This window comes from Cryptomeria japonica, chromosome 10 (genome assembly GCF_030272615.1).
Source record: "Cryptomeria japonica chromosome 10, Sugi_1.0, whole genome shotgun sequence".
NCBI lineage: Eukaryota > Viridiplantae > Streptophyta > Pinopsida > Cupressales > Cupressaceae > Cryptomeria > Cryptomeria japonica.
In genome coordinates, this window is record NC_081414.1 from 820,933,605 (window position 1) to 820,954,660 (window position 21,056).

The 21,056-nt window shown below is 37.3% G+C and overlaps 1 protein-coding gene across 1 annotated transcript in view; it reads left to right on the forward strand.

Moving 5' to 3' along the window:
• Positions 1-21,056, forward strand: part of LOC131859312 (adoMet-dependent rRNA methyltransferase SPB1-like) — a 90,842-nt gene that overhangs the window by 24,216 nt on the left and 45,570 nt on the right. The gene's annotated exons all lie outside the window — the stretch shown is intronic.

Here is a 21,056-nt window from a genome sequence, read left to right on the forward strand (position 1 = left end):
TATTCTTAAGATGATTGCACCCAAATGCAATGTAGATAATGTAAAGGATTCTTTAAGTTAGTTAGAGACATTGTCTAAATATATTACTGGTAATATACTGATAGTTGATCAAATAAATGAAGAAACATTCAAGGAGAAAATGGAGAAGGAAAAAGGAAATTTTTTTGAGGAAACAAAAAACAAGTGCACAGAACACATCAATATACTTTTACCGGCACTGAATACAACAATTTTGGAGTATAAGGAACTGTATAGGGATATTTGGAAGACAAATTTGTTAACAATGGACATTGATAAGGAAATAAGCAAATTTGAAAAGGAGATAGATGATATAGCTGATAATATCATTGGTTCATCTGAACCTATATCAGTTATTGAGCAAGAAATTGCTGGATTTGAGGAAAAATTTGGAGAAGTTAGAGAAAGAGAAAGAAAGAATCAAGGCAAAAGACAAAGAGCTTAAGCACAAACTCAGTCCTAAATTGGACAACCTTATCTCTCTGAGGAAAGAGATCTCCGAGGAATTAATTCAAGGACAAAAGTCACCAGAGGAACATATGCATCATCTCACCGATACAATCCAGAGAATTGAGGCAACCGTGAAGTACAACAACAGGTTTATACAGAGCTTAAACTTGATTTTAGTAGACATATTCCAGATTGTAACCAACTGGTTACAAAGTTCAAGTTGAAATCTGCACTCATTTGATAATTTTTGGCAACCTTTGTCATTGATGTCAAAGGGGGAGTAGTGGGATAGAGAAAAATGGTTATCAGAGGAGATCATCTACTCAAGGGGAGCACACATTTTTCGTAAAATTTTGGACTTCATTTTTGGATACAGATTTTTGGATTTTTCTCATGAGTGTTGCCATCAATGCCAAAGGGGGAGATTGTTGGCATTGTACACTCTAATGGTAATTGAAGGTAATTGAAGGTGTTGTCATTGATGGCAACCTTGCAGCCTTATGGATACCTTCAGACAATCTTGTGGCACCGGCAGGCACCGACACCGACAAACACTTCACCAGCAGACACTTCACCAACAGTGACAATAATGTATACCGACACCCCAGCCGATAGGAACAACTTTTTTTTATCGTATTTAATTGTAAATATCTTTTGTAAAGCTGACATGGCATATTGTAATAAGACTCATATATGTATGAGATCTTGTAAATCATTTTGATATGGATAGAGGATATAGAAGATGGATATGGTAGAAGTGATGAGAGAATATTAAGGCAAATTTTGTATAAGGTTATGGTTATGATATGAGCTTAAACCGGTATTGAACCTGGCATAGCAGATGCTATATTGTAGCAGTACATTTTATTGGATTCTCATAATCCATTTTGTAAGTCAGTGAGACTTCCATTTTCAAATTCAGTAGTGAGCTCTAGGCAGTTGGCCTTCTTGCATGTGCAGGCACCATATTATAAGTAATATCCATTCATTGGCCAGTGAGTGAATATTGTGGGTCACAAATCCCACTGAGATTTTTCTCACACCAGTTTTCCTCATTAAAAATATTGTGTTATGGTGTGTTTTCTATGTTGTCTTTATTGTTCCTATTTACTGCATTAATTCTTATTTACCGATACATTGTTTTGGAATCCAAAATACTTCATAAAGTTAAATATTCTGCTAATCGGTTAGATACTGATTCACCCCCCCTCTCAGTATCTTTGGGATTTTCATTAATCCTAACACTCATTTCCATACAACTTTTTGAATCTCTCCCATAATATTTTTGTTGATTTGCATCTGTCCACCTATGAGGAAACAACACTAGATATTCCACTAAGTATAGCCTACATTGCTGCTTCATTGCACGGGTTTCTTCTTTTTGCATTTGAATCATTGGGAGGACATACTTTAATAGGGAAACCATTTACAATAGACATCCATACATCATACCCTTGAGAGAATAAGTGAACTTTCATTCTACAACTCGAAATGGAATACTTAGACCCATTAAACATTGGAGATGGGATTGAAATTAAATAGACCATTGTGACCTTAAGCTAGAATCTACCCAAGCTAGAGAAATATTATCAACTGGGAACCTAGGCTCTGATACCAATTGTTAGACATAATGCACCACTGAGAGGGGGGTGAATCAGTGGTTCTCAATCTTTTCCCTTTAACTATCATATGTGTGCATACCGGTTATCAAATGTAACTCAATGTAGACTTACTAGTTAGTGGGGAAACTAATCACAAATGCATTTACACATAAAGGAACATCACATAACACCAACATATATGAGGAAAACCCAAGATAGGAAAAAACATCGATGAGAAATGTTGTTGGAGTCTACTGCTCCAAGCCAGCCACACAATGGATCCCTGATTATAATGTTTAGGGAACCAATTGAAGAAGCACCAACCCTTGATTTTAGGGCACCAACCCAAAGAGCACCAACCCCTAATTTAGGGCACCAAACTAAGGAGCTACAACCCTTGCACCGAGCTCCAAATTAGTGGATACAAAACATAATCATTTACAAGTTAATAGCCTTATTACAAATGGATTTTGTAACTCTTCTTCAAATCTCTCTACTGGATCTTCTATCTAGTTCACTTCTGGTTCTCTCTTTGTCACCCTCTCACTACTGCAACCTTATCTCCTACTGCAACCTTATTGGTTTAGAATCTTGTCCTTCTCTACCTGTTGTCTCTTTTGGTTGTCTCTTGTCTCAACTACTTGTCTACTCTCCACCACTGATCTTGATAACTCAGTCAGATATCTACCATCTGAAACCTACTAGTCCTCAACTTCCCTCCTTGCAATCTATTTTGGCTCTTCTCTGCCAGTTTAGTCACCATCGATATACTTCTCTCATAGAATCACTTGCAGACTACTAGTTCCTCACTATTGTTGATTGATTCTTTCAACCTAGTTCTCCCTCACACCCAGTCTCTCTTTTGATACTTGTTTAGTACTTGAATAATCTCTTCTCAAATGAAACAACAATCTCTCATTCTGCAGCTTGCCGGTTCCTTTCACCTCAACGGTTAAACCTTTGCCAAAACCTATTACTGGTTGTCTCCCTACTGCTTGATCTCTATGATCCTTGGTAGGTATCACACTTAATCTACTTCTCTATTTGGCCTTGTGCATCACTTTGCAACATCTCTCTCTTAGGCATCATCCAATCTATCTTTGGCCCGCATATTTGTAATCAAAATTTCCTGCCAAAAGCAACATTCAAACTTGGTGCCTTAGGGTTTCTTCCACTGATCATGAGGTACATCGAATCCAATCAGATCTCATTTGATCTGAGATCCAAGACAACTATCTACACATCACTGCCATTAACGTGCCTTCCAATACACATTTGCAATGTTTAGTAAATAGGGACAGTTAGTCAGCAAGACACAAGATCAATCATAATAAATGGTTCTATCGATTCCATCACTAGCCTTATTCTCCACCTGGGCACTCTACATCGATCGATGCATCCATCTATTCAACCTTCCTTGAGCTTCACATCTTTGCAACACCTCTACAACACATCCCATGATTTACGGGGCCTACAATTAATATCAACCAACTCTATAATAACCTCATCAGTGCACACTCCCCCTACCTCTATATACATGTGCACCACCTTGACTCCATGTGGCACCTTTGTCAACATCCACCTTATCTTGGACTTTTGTGTCAGTTCAGACAGGATCACTGACAAAACACTCAACCGATCCTTCTTTTCTGTCGGTTCTCTAACCCTGCCAGTGTCTCACACTTTTCCGATCTACTGGTGGAACACCTTAACCGATCAGTAGACATGCCTATCCATAGTATGCTCATCCTCATCAGGTAGGAGCACATCTCTTAGCCTCTTTTCTTCCTTACGGGTTCTCATTCTTATCGGTAGCCATCCCAATGGCACCATGTCATCAACCTTCAACTGATTAAATCTAATGCATCTGCATACTGATTGCACTCTCTCTCTATAGCTATTGTTATTCCTTTCATCATCTTAGCTAGTTTGTCAACATGACAAACGCATCACTTCTTTACTCTTCATTTTCTATCCTGGTGGCTTAATAGGCCTTCTATGTCTATCCAGTGTATATCCCTAATTTCGTGCACTTGAGGCATCCCTTTGATTCATTGGTAGATCTGGTGTGATCCTTCAAATACCTACATTTACCTCTTCTTCCTTATCTCACATAACTAAGATGCATACTTTGCATAATAGGAGATAAGCTCCACTTACCAGTGGAAGTGAGTCCTTGTCATCTGCATCTTGCAATGCACTCATGTGGCTTCCCTGTTTATGCAACATATCTTCAAACAAGCACATGTGATCCGTTGTGGGCACATTCACTGTCAGCAATATCTTCCACACAAGTCAAGCGTTGACTTGTATACTGGTGACTCCAGTGGTCATTCCTTTAAATGACATTCTTCTTCTTTACCAGTGACCTACAACACTAGTTAACATCAATGACTTCAATGAAACAATACTCCCATATCGATTGTCCTTCTATACCGGTTGACATCAATGACAACACAATGCCAACGATCTCCTCCTTTGGCATTGATGTCAACACATGTAGTATACGACATACTAAATAATCTCTCTCCTCCTTTGTGAGATCCAACTCTTTCCCTTTGTATAATGCATATATTCTCACACATTTATTATGCAATATAATACAAAATCTTTCTCCCCCTTTGAAAACAATGGCAAAGGGCACTGCCAGGGTTTCTCACCTCCTTATATGTTCCAGTCACTATCAGGTATTTATATCCCCTTTTTCTCTTTACCAGATGCATCCTCTCTTTTGATACCAATTGGTATAATTTATCAAGTTACAACTTTGGAGATGAAGGACTCAACCATCAACTTACAACAATTGCTTAGAACCAATTGTTTATGCAAATCAGAAACAAATGCATATACAAGTTTGAAACCAATTGAAGACCCATGTGTCAGTGAATAGACAGTACCTTCTGGTCAAACTATATCATCTCCCCTTAGATATGCAAAAGTTATTCTGACCCCAATTAGCTGATATTAAGTGTTGAAGCTGACAGTGATACAAATTTTATCTTATCAGATACCAATTGTATGTTCTCTTGTGCAGGCAACTCTTCCTTTTTGTAGACAACGCTTCCGGTGATCCAGTTGTGATTTCAATTGTATAGACATTGAAATATCTCACAAAACCGAATACCTACAAAACACAAACATACTGATACAACCATAGACACTTGCACACCCTCTATGTCCAGAAGGTCTGATATACATCAGAAAACATGGCTATCAACTCCCCCTGAGTCATACATCTTAGGTCCACACTGCTAGTTAGGTCCAAAACTGGAGCTCCAAACTTCACTATATACTAGTTGAGCTGTGTGTTTGTGATCATCTGATGATATTTGAGTTCTATTATGTCATGCCCAAACTTTTAGGCATGAACGGGATAATTTTTTTTTTAAAATAACAACCTAACAACATTAAATTTGCTAATATGAAACACACTACAAGTTTTGTCTTATCTATGTGTGAGTTAACTCTACCACTAACTCAAGTAAGCGAAAATAATTTAAATGAGGAATACTAAAAGGATTATTTATTATCTCATCAATTTTAATCAATAAATTAATTTAACCAAAAATCTCTAAATTAATTGACAAAGATAATATTAATCTCCAATAACCATTAATTGCTTTTAGGAACTAAATAAATTAGTCCTATCACTTAGATTATTAATGCCTATATTTTATTTTAACAATAATTAAAATGTGGTTAACTAATTTGACTAAAGGGTCAATTAAATCCATAATGTAAATTTCCCTATAAAATTTAGTCTAGAATAGCCTAAATTTAGGTGGACTAAATAATCCCCTAAAGTCAAAATATCTTATAAAGTCATTATAATTTCCTAAACGATTACACTCTACAAGATATTTAAAATCTAAAAAAACATCATATTCGAAAATTTACATGCCCATATGTTTATACAAAACATATATAAAATATAAATACATTATAACATAATAATCTAAAAATTAGACCTTTACATGCATATATATAATCATGTGTAAATATATATATATATATATATATATATATATATATATATATATATATAATTAATTCTTTTGTTTCCTAAATAATAGAATAACAACAAACCCTAAAATTTCTAACCTTATTATTATATATTTTTTTACCCTCATTCTATAGTTTCCTTTATATTTCAAACCTACCCTAACCCAAACCGGGTTAGGGTTTTATGTTATTGTGCAGGGCTGTGGGAGGAGCGGTGGCCATGGAGGAGGAGCAGTGGAGGGCTTGGAGGAGGACTGCTAGGGCGCCGGTGGTGGGCACCCCAGGACACCACTGTGGTTACCCACAGTGGCGCTAGGCGCCGCCCACTGTGGGTAAACACAATGGTGGGCCGAGTGCCCTTCCACTGTGGTTACCCACAGTGGGAGGCCCCCGAGCCGACCACTGTGGTTGCCCATAGTGGCGGCCCCCGTGCCACCCACTATGGGTAGCCATAGTGGCGGCTCGAGCCGCGCCGCCCACTGTGTTTAAACACAGTGGGTTCGGCCCAAAAACCCTCGATCAGACTTTTATTTTTTTAAATTAAAAAAATTCCTTTATTTATTTATTTTTGTTTAATATATATATGTTTATATATTTTAAATTTAAATATATATATACATATATACATATATTACACTCTACAAGATATTTAAAATTAAAAAAAATATCATATTCGAATATTTACATGCCCATATGTTTATACAAAACATATATAAAATATAAATACATTATAACATAATAATCTAAAAATTAGACCTTTACATGCATATATATAATCATGTGTATATATATATATATATAATTCTTTTGTTTCCTAAATAATAGAATAACAACAAACCCTAAAATTTCTAACCTTATTATTATATATATTTTTACCCTCATTCTATATTTTCCTTTATATTTCAAACCTACCCTAACTTGAACCGGGTTAGGGTTTTATGTTATTGTGCAGGGCCAAGGGAGGAGCGGCGAAGGGCTTGGAGGAGGACTGCTAGGGTGTCGGTGGTGGGCACCCCGGGACACCACTGTGGTTACCCACAGTGGCGCCAGGCGCCACCCACTGTGGGTAAACACAATGGTGGCCCGGGTGCCCTTCCACTGTGGTTACCCACAGTGGGAGGCCCCCGAGCCAACCACTGTGGTTGCCCACAATAGCGGCCCCCGTGCCGCCCACTATGGGTAGCCACAGTGGTGGCTCGAGCCATGCCGCCCACTGTGTTTAAACACAGTGGGTTCGGCCCGAAAACCCTCGATCAGACTTTTATTTTTTTAAATTAAAAAAATTCCTTTATTTTATTTTTTTTGTTTAATATATATATGTTTATATATTTTAAATTTAAATAAATAAATAAATAAATAAATATATATATATATATATATATATATATATATATATATATATATATATATATATATATATATATATATATATATATATATATATATATATATATATATTAGATGCATAAGATATCTAGGGCTGACTTCTCTATGCAAATATATATTATATATTTTTTTGAACTTTTAAGAAGATTAATTAAAATTTTCAGATTTAAAACAATGTATTTTCTTTTTTTTTAAAGCCCATGTAGCTAAAATTAGAGATAGACTAATTAACTTTAGATTTATTTTCTGAAATTAAGTAAAATGACAGAATTAAATAAATTTAAGCAGCAACTGTATTAGACTAGAAATCATTGAAATAAATCTGAGAGATATGCATGTTAAATTTATTAAACCATGATATGTATTTGGAAATAAATAATTAGGACTAAATGCAAAATATTTCTTTTACTAACATGCAAGCTTTCTACTTTACTCATTTCCCATTATTTCAATATGCATAAGGAGATAAAATGAACCTTTATTTTCAAAACTAACATGCATACAACAAATATTATTTCATTAACTATAGGAAACTTAATCCAAGATAAACATTTCATTTTTGCCACAAAATAATACTTAATAAAAATAATGCATTTCTTTAAAGTGTATTTAAAATACAATATAGCCAACAATACAAATGGGTGAGATACCCAACTAGTCTCTCATTTCTATTAAATGAGGACTTTAAGTAAAATAGATACATTTTCCCCTTTTTGTTTTTAAAAGTAAATACAACATATAGATTTTTATTTACATTTCTGTAACTGAAAAATATAGCATCCCTTTTCTTAATCTTTTTCTGCAAACCAAGTAAAAATAGCAACTCCTAGCTTGATTTTTTTCTTTTCTTTCCAAGCAACCTGCAAATAAATCATAAGGCTTGACCATGGAGTGCTCACCTCCCATTCTAGGCTTACTAGAAGCCACCCCCGAGCTTGGGGAGCCAGGCCCTAGATAGGTTACACACTTGCAAACACAACAAGCAAGGGAAAAACACACAACAACACTTTCCCAACCAAGGCTACACTTCATCACAAAATGTGATGATTTTACATGGGTAGTAGTGGACCAAATACCCTGAGGAGACTGTAAGAATGGTAGATCACAAAGCCACCTCATGGCAAACAAAGATATATCATAAGTTCATTAACCCCACATTCCTTATGACCCCAAGGCATTCCTGCCATACTTTCTCCCCTTATGACCCCCAAATTCACAAACCATGCCATGCAGCAAGGGTCACATATACACCCCTTGAGATCACTCTCATACTGAGAGCCTCTCATTCAAGGGTTGTCAAACTCCTATCACTCACAAGGCCATCCTACTCTCCCAAGAGTAAAAGGCCTTGGTTACTCCCAAATCACAGGAAATGCATAAATGAATAAAAGAAAGGTCGCATAATAATTTTTACAAAAGAAAATACAAGACAACAACTTTTTCATTCAAACAATCTTTCCAACATAAACATGCAACTTTAAAAAAAATAAAAGAATGAGATGAACCAACCTTCAATCTGCCCAAAGCTTTGCTAGAACTAGTTTGAGGATGAGCAGCCCAAATCCACAAATCTTCCTTCTACAATTAGCCAAAATTCTTTCCCAAAGCTGTATTTTTCAAAATTGTATGATTTCAAAAAATGGAGAGTGGGTGATTACCCACAAAATCTCTTATCCTTGCCTAAGAAGACCTCAGTGAGAGTTCTCATAGGTTTCTAAAACTGAAAAAGGAAAAAGTAAGAAAAAGTGGAAAAAGGATATCTCATCAAAAAGGAAGGTTATCTAACCTAGATGGCACCTTCTAATTCCAATTTTCCCTCACCTTAGGAAACCCACTTTTTGAGGTGACTAAACAGTCACATGGGAGTAGACACATGCCTAAAAACACTCCTAACCCATAGGTATACCTTATGGACTTTAGGAAACACCTTTAAACTACCCCTAGGAGTCCATTTGACCCCTTATAAACCCATCTGAAGTTAAATTTCGGGTCAAACCTGTGTTGACCACTCCAAAGACTCTCTACCCAAGGAAAATTTAGAACCACATTCAAATGTTTGAAAAATCTATGGTTGAAACAACTCCCTCCAAGAGACAAGTCAAAAATCAAGACATAAATCAACACATGTGTCAAGTGACACAATAAAATACATTACAAAATTACACATGAAATTTTTCTTTTGTTGGATTTACACAAATTAATAAATTCAATTTAACACACATGCATCATTTACTTTCACAAATAAAATATGATACATACGGGGTGTTGGCTCTCCAAATAGACAACCCCTAGTTTTACGAACGTACATAGGTCTAGGTTTGGTTCTCCATAATATTTCTATGGTCACATGGATAATTTTCCTTACGCATCCCAATTACACATTAGTACTTCCACATAGCCTCATATAATATTTAAACACATGAATAAGAACACATATCAAACACTCTGTATACAATTGACATTAAACAAAATCAATATATTTTGTATCAAAATAAATCCACATAAGTAATTATCATAATCCTCATAATTTTGATCCATACATAAGACATGCACCCTATTTCTATCATCATAGTAAATTCCTACAAATCCAATAATGATATACATCATCACAAAGTTATCCTATTCTAGAATCATATAGAGTTCTATATCTATAATGCATAGAAATGAAGCATCAATATCTATCAATGTTATCTAAATCATGGAATCATATAATTTCTAAATCCATAATGCATAAAAATAAAGCATCCATAATAGTCTCAACATGAAAATCACTGAACTGCTAGGATGAGTCGGGGTAGGGCCTCACACCCTCCCCCTCTAGGCATGAACTTCCTCCTAGAGTTCATAAAAAAGATGGGGGTACTGTGATCTCATACGTGTTGCATCCTCCCATGAAGTCGTAACCTCATCATAGCAATCCCACTGGACCCTAACCTGGTCCAGCTCTTGACCTCGAAGGGCCAGCGTCCGGCATGCCAAAATGCGAATGGGCTCCAAAGCTAGCTGCCCATCTGACTCCACCTGCAAGGCATCCCAATATAAAATATGAGACTCATCATAGATATACTTCCTCAAAACTGATACATGAAACACATCATGGATGCATGACAGGCTAGGTGGCAATGCTAAATGGTAGGCAATCGGTCTTATCCTCTCAAGGATCTCAAATGGTCCTACAAAGCAAGATGCGAGCTTAGAACCCTTTCCGTAATGGATTGGACTCTTATGCGGCCACACTCTCAAGAAGACTCTGTCTCCAACCAAGTAGCTACAATCTATCCTCTTCGCATCTACATACTTCTTCTGTCTATCATGTGCCTCTCTAAGACGCTGCCTAATCAAATCCACATGTTGCTCCATATCCCGAACTATCTCAGGACCAATAGTAACTCTGTCCTCTATGTGGTCCCAACTCAATGGTGTCCTACAAGGCCTACCGTATAATGCCTGATAGGGTGGCATCCCCAACAAAGTGTGATGCCCATTGTTATAGGCAAACTCCACTAAGGGAAGGTACTCTTCCCATCTGCTCTGATGGTCCATGACGTACATGCAAAGCATATCCTCTAACACCTGGTTAACCCTCTCTATCTGACCATCCATTTCTGGATGATAGGCTGTACTGAAATTGAGCTTGGTGCCCATAGCTGCCTGTAATTCCCTCCAAAAGGAAGAAGTGAAGAGGGAATCCCTGTCAGAGATAATCTTGCGTGGAAACTCATGAAGTCTGACAATGTCTCGCAAGAACACCTGTGCTAATGCTGGTGCTGTGAAGGTAGTCCGAACTGGTGAAAAGTGGGCCACTTTGGTCAACTTGTCAACTGTCACCAAGATGGCATCATGGCGATGAGATGACATAGGGAGACCAATGATGAAATCCATGGATATAGTATCCCACTTCCACTCTGATATAGCATGAGACTGGAGCAACCCACTTGGATGGTGGTGCTCCACCTTGACTCTCTGACACTCAAGGCATCGGGCTACTAACTCAACAATGAGCTGCCACATTCCTGGCCAATGATATAACTGTCTCAAGTCAGCATGCATCTTCTTAACTTTGGGATGTGCTGCATAAGGAGCTCTATGAGCCTCCGTGATAATAAACTCGTGCAATCCCCTAGAAGAAGGTACATAGATGCACCCCCTGTGGCGTAATAGTCCATCAGACTCCAAGGAATAATCCACATATTTCCCTTCTAGAGCATCCTGAGATCGTATCACCTGACAAACCTCTAAATACCATCCATCCTCTGGAAACTGCTACAATATCCGATCTCTCAAATCCATGCCCATAGATATGGTGTATACCTCATGACGTCTCCTACTCAAGGCATCTACAACTATGTTTTCTTTCCCTTTGATGTAGTGAATGTCAAAATCATACTCGCACAAGAACTCCATCCATCTCCTCTGACATGAATTAAGGTTCGGCTGAGTGAATATGTACTGAAGGCTCCGATGGTCTTAATGAAGCTCAAAATGATGACCCAAAAGGAAGTGTCTCCACCTCACAAGTGCATGCACTACTACTGCAAGCTCAAGGTCATGAGTAGGGTAGTTAAGCTCATGAGTCTTAAGTTTCCTAGACTCAAAAGCTATAGCCCTACCATCCTGCATAAGGACTGCTCCTAAACCCTCTAGGGAAGCATCTGTGCAAACCATGAAGTCAGCTGAGGGATCTGGTACTACAAGGATAGGTGTGCTAGTAAGTGCCTTTTTGAGTTCTTGAAAGGCCCTCTCGCACTTCTCTATCCACTCAAATTCTTCCCTTTACGCTAAAGAGAAGTAATAGGATGTGTGACTCTAGAGAATCCCTCAACAAAGCATCGGTAATAACCTGCTAAGCCTATGAAGCTCTTGACCTCTATCACACTGGTTCACACTGACCAATCCATAATAGCTTTGATCTTTGATGGGTCAACTAAGATCCCATCACCAGAAATAACGTGCCCAAGGTACTTGACCTCTGAACAAAAGAAAGCACACTTTGACAAACTGCCATACAACTGATTGTCCCTCAAACACTGCAAAACTTGTCTCAGGTGCTCCTCATGCTCCTCCTCATTCCGAGAATATATCAATATGTCATCGAGGAACACAATCAAAAAATGGTCAAGAAATGTGTGGAATACCCCATTCATGAGGCTCATGAAAACAACTAGAGCATTTGTAAGACCGAATGGAACCACGGTGAACTCATAGTGGCCATATCTAGTGCGAAATGTTGTCTTTTGGATATCACTTTCCACTATTCTCAACTGATGGTATCCTGAATTCATATCAATTTTGGAAAATACTTTGGCACCCTAAAGTTGGTTGAATAAATCATTGACCCTAGGCAAGGGATATCGGTTCTTGATGGTTACTTTGTTCAACTGATGATAATCCATGCCGAAGAGATCTGTCATTCTTCTTCATGAAGATGACTAGTGCACCCCAAGGGGATACGCTAGGACGTATGTGACCCTTCTCTAGGAGTTCCTCAAGCTGCATCTTAAGCTCATTAAGCTCATTTGTAGTCATCCTATAAGGTGCTCTTGAAACTGGCTCAGCTCTTGGTACAAGATCTATATGGAAGTCAATCTCTCTAAGGGGTGACATTCTAGGTAGCTCTAAAGGAAACACGTCTGAATATCCCTTAAGGATAGGATGGTCATCAATCGATGTTTCCTTTTCATCCTATTCCTCTCTATCACTGATGGTGATGGCAAATAACTAACATCCCTTTCGCATGCTCCGCTTAAGCTACATTGTGGAAATCATTTGAAGAGACACGGGTCTCTGAATCCCGGTGATTACTATGGGCAAACCATGATCATCCTCACACTTGATCTTTTTCAAGTGGTAATCCATCTTGGCTCTGTGGGCATAAAGCCAGTCCATGATAAGTATGATGCCATATGATCCAAGTGGTGTAGCTCTAAGGTCTACTAAAGTGGTGGTATTGCCAATCTGAAGCTGACATGCCCTAACCTCTGATTCCACTAACACTCTAGCTCCTGAAGCTAACTCCACTTCCCAACTGACACCTTGTCTAGTTGCCACTATCCCGCAACACTCCACAACCAATGGAGATATAAAGGAGTCATTAGCTCCTGAATCAAATAATATAGATACACTGCTACCTCTGATCATACCTGCAGCCTTAATGATTGTGGCCTGGTGCTTTGCCTGGCGGTTTTCAACTGCTACGAAGACTCTATGGGACCTGCCCATATCTCCAACTATAGGCTCTGATGTTGCCATCCTTAGATTCCCTACCATCTAACCCTGAGGACACTCTCTCGCCATGTGCCCCATGGCTCCACATGTGAAACAAGCACCACGTGCCTGAAACTGAATGCCCTGAGGCCTAGAGAAAGATTGTCCCCCTGTCCTGCTAGAACCATTGTACCCACCCCTGGAGGATTGTTGAGTCCTCGCCGGAGGTGTGTAAGGAACCTGAGATCGTTGATCTCACCTCTGACCCTGAGATTGCCACTGCTTGGGCTTTGCACCCTGCTAACTCTGCGGAGGCCTCTGCCTCTGGTTTTGCTGTGACTGTTGCAGAGGAGGGGGTTTGGAGAACCTTGGTGTGTGTCTGCTATTACCCTTCCAATGGGGTTTCTGAAACCCATATGTCTGGGGTATAGGGTTTTAGTTCTGGAACCGATCCCTTGTATCTTGTGGCTTGACCTAAATCTCCTCTGCTATTAAGGCCTTCTCCACAGCAACCCGAAGGCTCCCTGGAGCGGACATCCTCACTAGTCCTGCTATGTCAGCATTCAGCCCTCTGATAAAATGGTTGCTGAGAAGTTTCTCATCTTTCAAGTAGTCCACGTATGACAAGAGCTCAAAGAACTTGCTCTCGTACTGGGTCATTGAGAGACCCTTCTACTGGAGGTCATGGAACTCATCTATCCTACGCTATCTGTAATGCTCTGACAAGTACCTCTTCCTGAACCTCTCTGCAAAAATCTCCCATGTGAGAGTATCAACAACTAAACCACACTTGTATTCCTCCTGTCTCCACCATGTGGAGGTCGTTCCTCTCAATAGGTGGACTGCTACACGTGCCTTTAGATTGCTCTCATAAGAGTGCAATGCAAAGCACCTATCAAGGCTCAAAATGCAAGCCTCAGCTTCTACCCCATCGGTAGATCCCCCAAAAGATGGTGGCTGGAGATGCATAACCTCTTTGATTAGATCCCCTGGATCCTGATGTGATCTCTCATAATACACTGGCTCTGCTAATGGAGGTGGTCCTGGTAGGTGAACAGACTCAGGCTCATGCCCAACCTGACTCTCTACGGGATTAGGAGGTGGACTCCTACTCCGTTCCCTATCTGTCGATCTATGGCTCCCTGAGTTCTGGTTTTCAACATGATGATCCTCTACTGGAAGCCTTTCCTGGACTATCCCTATCAGGTTCTGGAGTGCTTCTAAGATGTCTTGATTTGGGTCAACCGACCATTCGGGAGGAGCCTCTGGGTTCCTTTTTGGAACCGATTCCTTCCTATCGACTTCTTCGCGTGCCATGCTTTCACGCCTAGGACCTCTACCACGTCTGTGAGCTTGTTGCGTAGTCAGAGGCATCCTTATGAGAAAAATAAAAATAAAATAAAATAAATAAATAATTTTTCGGAGAAATATTTAATTAATTAATAATAAATATAATAGAATAAAATTAATTAATTAACTAATTAAAGCGAAACGTAATGCAGAAAGATTCGTAGTGTTGGAAACCTTGCTCTAGTACCAAAATGTCATGCACAAACTTTTGGGCACGAATGGGATAAATTTTTTTTAAAAATAACAACCTAACAACATTAAATTTGCTAATATGAAATGCACTAGCAAGTTTTGTCTTAATAATGTGTGACTTAACTCTACCACTAACTCAAGTAAGCGAAAATAATTTAAATGCGGAATACTAAAAGGATTATTTATTATCTCATCAATTTTAATCAATAAATTAATTTAACCAAAAATCTCTAAATTAATTGACAAAGATAATATTAATCTCCAATAACCATTAATTGCTTTTAGGAACTAAATAAATTAGTCCTAGCACTTAGATTATTAATACCTATATTTTATTTTAACAATAATTAAAATGTGGTTAACTAATTCAACTAAAGGGTCAATTAAATCCATAATGTAAATTTCCCTATAAAATTTAGTCTAGAATAGCCTAAATTTAGGTGGACTAAATAATCCCCTAAAGTCAAAATATCTTATAAAGTCATTATAATTTCCTAAACGATTACACTCTACAAGATATTTAAAATTAAAAAAAACATCATATTCAAATATTTACATGTCCATATGTTTATATAAAATATAAATACATTATAACATAATAATCTAAAAATTAGACCTTTACACACACACACACACACACACACACACACACACACATATAATTAATTCTTTTGTTTCCTAAATAATAGAATAACAACAAACCCTAAAATTTCTAACCTTATTATTATATTTTTTTTTTACCCTCATTCTATATTTTCCTTTATATTTCAAACCTACCCTAACCCAAACTGGGTTAGGGTTTTATGTTATTGTGTAGGGCCGAGGGAGGAGTGGTGGCCATGGAGGAGGAGCGGAGGAGGGTTTGGAGGAGGACTGCTAGGGCATCGATAGTGGGCACCCCGGGACACCACTGTGGTTACCCACAGTGGTGGCCAGGCGCCGCCCACTGTGGGTAAACACAGTGGCAGGCCGGGTGCCCTTCCATTGTGGTTACCCATAGTGGGAGGCCCCTGAGCTGACCACTATGGTTTCCCATAGTGGTGACCCCCATGCCACCCACTGTGGGTAGCCACAGTAGCGGCTCAAGTTGCGTCGCCCACTATGTTTAAACACAGTGGGTTCGGCTTGAAAACCCTCAATCAGACTTTTTTTTTTAAATAAAAAAAATTCCTTTATTTATTTATTTATTTTTGTTTTATATATATATATATATATATATATATAAGATGCATAAGATATCTAGGGCTGACTTCTCTATCCAAATATATATTATATTTTTTTTTGAACTTTTAAATAGATTAATTAAAATTTTCAGATTTAAAACAATGTATTTTCTTTTTTTTTAAAAGCCCATGTAGCTAAAATTAGAGATAGACTAATTAACTTTAGATTTATTTTCTGCAATTAAGTAAAATGACAAAATTAAATAAATTTAAGTAGCAACTATATTAGACTAGAAATCATTGAAATAAATCTGAGAGATATGCATGTTAAATTTATTAAACCATGATATGTATTTGCAAATAAATAATTAGGACTAAATGCAAAAATTTTCTTTTACTAACATGCAAGCTTTCTACTTTACTCATTTCCCATTATTTCAATATGCATAAGGAGATAAAATGAACCTTTATTTTCAAAACTAACATGCATACAACAAATATTATTTCATTAACTATAGGAAACTTAATCCAAGATAAACATTTCATTTTTGCCACAAAATAATACTTAATAAAAATAATGCATTTCTTTAAAGTGTATTTAAAATACAATATAGGCAACAATACAAATGGGTGAGATAACCAACTAGTCTCTCATTTCTATTAAATGTGGACTTTAAGTAAAATAGATACATTTTACCCTTTTTGTTTTTAAAAGTAAATACAACATATAGCTTTTGATAATTCTGATACTTAATGTAAAGTACAGATGCCAATAGCTAACAAGATGAGAGGGGGGGGTGAATCATACAAACTTAATCTTCCATAAAAACAACAGATTCAACCTTGGTAACTTATACTTCAGCAATATAACCAAAACTGCTAAACATGCAAACTCATATACACATAATGATCATAACACTCATAACACTAGATTTAACGTGGAAACCCAAATAGGGAAAAACCACTGTGGGATTTCAGACCCACTAAGAAATATACTCTTCTAGAGTATGCTCGGTTAAAAGCAAATCCTGTTAAAGATTACAAACACATTGCTAGATGTGACCCGGTTAAGGATTTCCCTCAGATTTGTTAGGATCTTCACTTTGTTAGAAGTGACCTTGTCAAAGGATTTCAAACACTCATTTGGAATGTTACCTTGCTAGAGGGTTTACAAATAAGACTGTTAAGTCCACTCAGTTAAGAGATTTTTTGTCACTTACAAAATAACAGTAATAAAATCTATCTACAACTTCACATCTAAAAATGCTAAAGCAGATTCTTATTTGTTCAAAACAATCTAGTCATAGGACTTATCTTGTCCCTCTGCTAGGCTCTCTACTCTGTTATTCAAACATGTCTTCAAGCTTTGGTACTCGGTAATCACTATGTAGCATCCCTGTGCATACACTTGCCCACATACATTGTTTATCAACAATTCCTCATTTATAAACAATTGCTAACCGCTGAATCTCCTTGATCACATTTCCCATGTTCAATATTAGCCATCAGATCTTCAAACTTGACTAGGCTCAATGTATCCTTTAGATCTGAAAATGTTTTACCTTGTCTCGGGACTTGTAGTCCTTTCTTGGAACTTGCACAAGGTTATTGCAGTTCGATCTATGTTGTAGAACTTCCTGCCGATTTTCCTTTGCCATAGATCCTTAACAAACTTCATGCATGACATACTAATCATTTATATATCTCTAGCTAATCATTGTCCTTCATTAAATAATGCTTTTATCCATCCAATGTGCACTGTCATAACTTGATTGCAACCTGGTAAATACTAAACTTTACTCGGTAGACATTCCGCCTTCATTAACCGATATCGATAACCGTAGGGTTTACCGACTAGGTTCCTTAGGGTTTACCAACTAGGTTCTTTGCTCAGTTGCATAGTATAGTATTAACCTTACAATCAACAACATATGTAGGACATCAAAACAATATAAACATCATGATCTCATCATTGTCTAACTCGGTAATAGTTGCCCATTGAACAACTTATTCCTCCCTTTATTCATCACATTCTTTCTGTGTCTTTTACTGACATCTTAATTCTCTTCTAATCAATCTTCTCAAGATATGGCAACATCATACTGAATCAGATAATCAATTTCTTGACATCAATGACAAAATAACGTTATAAAGATAGTTATCATCCTTATTCAGTTATATCAATAATCTTCAACAACCTTCTCAATATCCTTTATGAGTATCAACAATCTCCTGATATTGAAATGCCAACAATCTTTCTTATTGTAATGCCAATAGCTTTTTATTTACATTTCTGGAACTGAAAATATAGCATCCCTTTTCTTAATCTTTTTCTGCAAACCAAGTAAAAACAACAACTCGTAGCTTGATTTTTTTCTTTTCTTTCCAAGCAACCCGCAAATAAGTCATAAGGCTTGACCATGGAGTGCTCACCTCCTAGCCGAGGCTTACTAGAAGCCACCCCCAAGCTTGGAGAACCAAGCCCTAGACAGGTTACACACATGCAAACACAACAAGCAAGGGAAAAACACACACCAACACTTTCCCAACCAAGGCTACACTTCATCACAAAATGTGATGATTTTACATGGGTGGTAGTGGACCAAATACCCTGAAGAGACTATAAGAATGGTAGATCACAAAGCCACCTCATGGCAAACAAAGATATATCATAAGTTCATTAACCCCACATTCCTTATGACCCCAAGGCATTCCTGCCATACTTTCTCCCCTTATGACCCCCAAATTCACAAACCATGCCATGCAGCAAGGGTCACATATACACCCGTTGAGATCACTCTCATAACAAGAGCCTCTCACTCGAGGGTTGTCAAACTCCTACCACTCGCAAGGCCATCCTACTCTCCCAAGAGTAGAAGGCCTTGGTTACTCCCAAATTATAGGAGATGCATAAAAGAATAAAAGAAAGGTCGCATAATAATTTTTACAAAAGAAAATACAAGACAACAACTTTTTCATTCAAATAATCTTTCCAACATAAACATGCAACTTAAAAAAAAAAAAAAAAGAAGGAGATGAACCAACCTTCAATCTGCCCAAAGGTTTGCTAGAACTAGTTTGAGGATGAGCAGCCCAAATCCACAAATCTTCCTTCTACACTTAGCCAGAATTCTATCCCAAAACTGTATTTTTAAAAAATGCATGATCTCAAAAAATGGAGAGTGGGTGATTACCCACAAAATCTCTTATCCTTGCCTAAGAAGACCTCAGTGAGAGTTCTCACAGGTTTCTAAAACTGAAAAAGGAAAAAGTAAGAAAAAGTGGAAAAAGGATCTCTCATCAAAAAGGAAGGTTATCTAACCTAGATGGCACCTTCTAATTCCAATTTTTGTTCACCTTAAGAAACCTACCTTTTGAGGTGACTAAACAGTCACATGGGAGTAGACACATGCCTAAAAACACTCCTAACCCATAGGTATACCTTATGGACTTTAGGAAACACCTTTAAACTACCCCTAGGAGTCCTTTTGACCCATTATAAACCCATCTGAAGTTAAATTTCGGGTCAAACCTATGTTGACCACTCCAAAGACTCTCTACCCAAGGAAAATTTAGAACCACATTCAAATGTTTGAAAAAGCTATGGTTGAAACAACTCCCTCCAAGAGACAAGTCAAAAATCAAGACATAAATCAACACGTGTCAAGTGACACAATAAAATACGTTACAAAATTACACATGAAATTTGTCTCTTGTTGGATTTACACAAATTAATAAATTGAATTTAACACACATGCATCATTTACTTTCACAAATAAAATACGATACATACGAGGTGTTGTCTCTCCAAATAGACAACCCCTGGTTTTATGAACATACATAGGTCTAGGTTTGGTTCTCCATAATATTTCCATTGTCACATGGATAATTTTCCCTACACATCTCAATTACACATTAGTACTTCCACATAACCTCATATAATATTTAAACACATGAATAAGAATACACGTCAAACACTCTGTATACAATTGACATTAAACAAAACCAATATATCTTGTATCAAAATAAATCCACATAAGTAATTATCATAATCCTCATAAATTTGATCCATACATAAGACATGCACCCTATTTCTATCATCATAGTAAACTCCTGCAAATTCAATAATGACATACATCATCACAAATTTATCCTATTGTAGAATCATATAGAGTTTTATATCTATAATGCATAGAAATGAAGCATCAATATATATCAATGTTATCCAAATCATGGAATCATATAAGTTCTAAATCCATAATGCATAAAAATAAAGCATCCATAATAGTCTCAACATGAAAATCACTGAAATGCTAGGATGAGTCGGGGTAGGGCCTCACATATTATATCCACCATAACCTATGACATGATCCTAGATGTACACAATGCCATACAATGCCATCATCATGCCAAGAGTTAAACCGGTTAGCCCTCAAGGGATGTATACATACATAATCAACAACCGGGATAACATATGTCATTCAAGTGTTCATCAACACCACCTAGGACATAAATTCCCATTCCATGTTATCGGGGCTAATGCAATGATCTCCAACCTCATTGTCTTACATAACCTTGAAGTACTTGTTAGCATCCATTTTGGTAATATCCTACACATACCGATTTCTTGTGCTAGTTCATCATCACTACCAGAGAACCTTCCTCTGACTCTTGACATTTTGTGTCACTA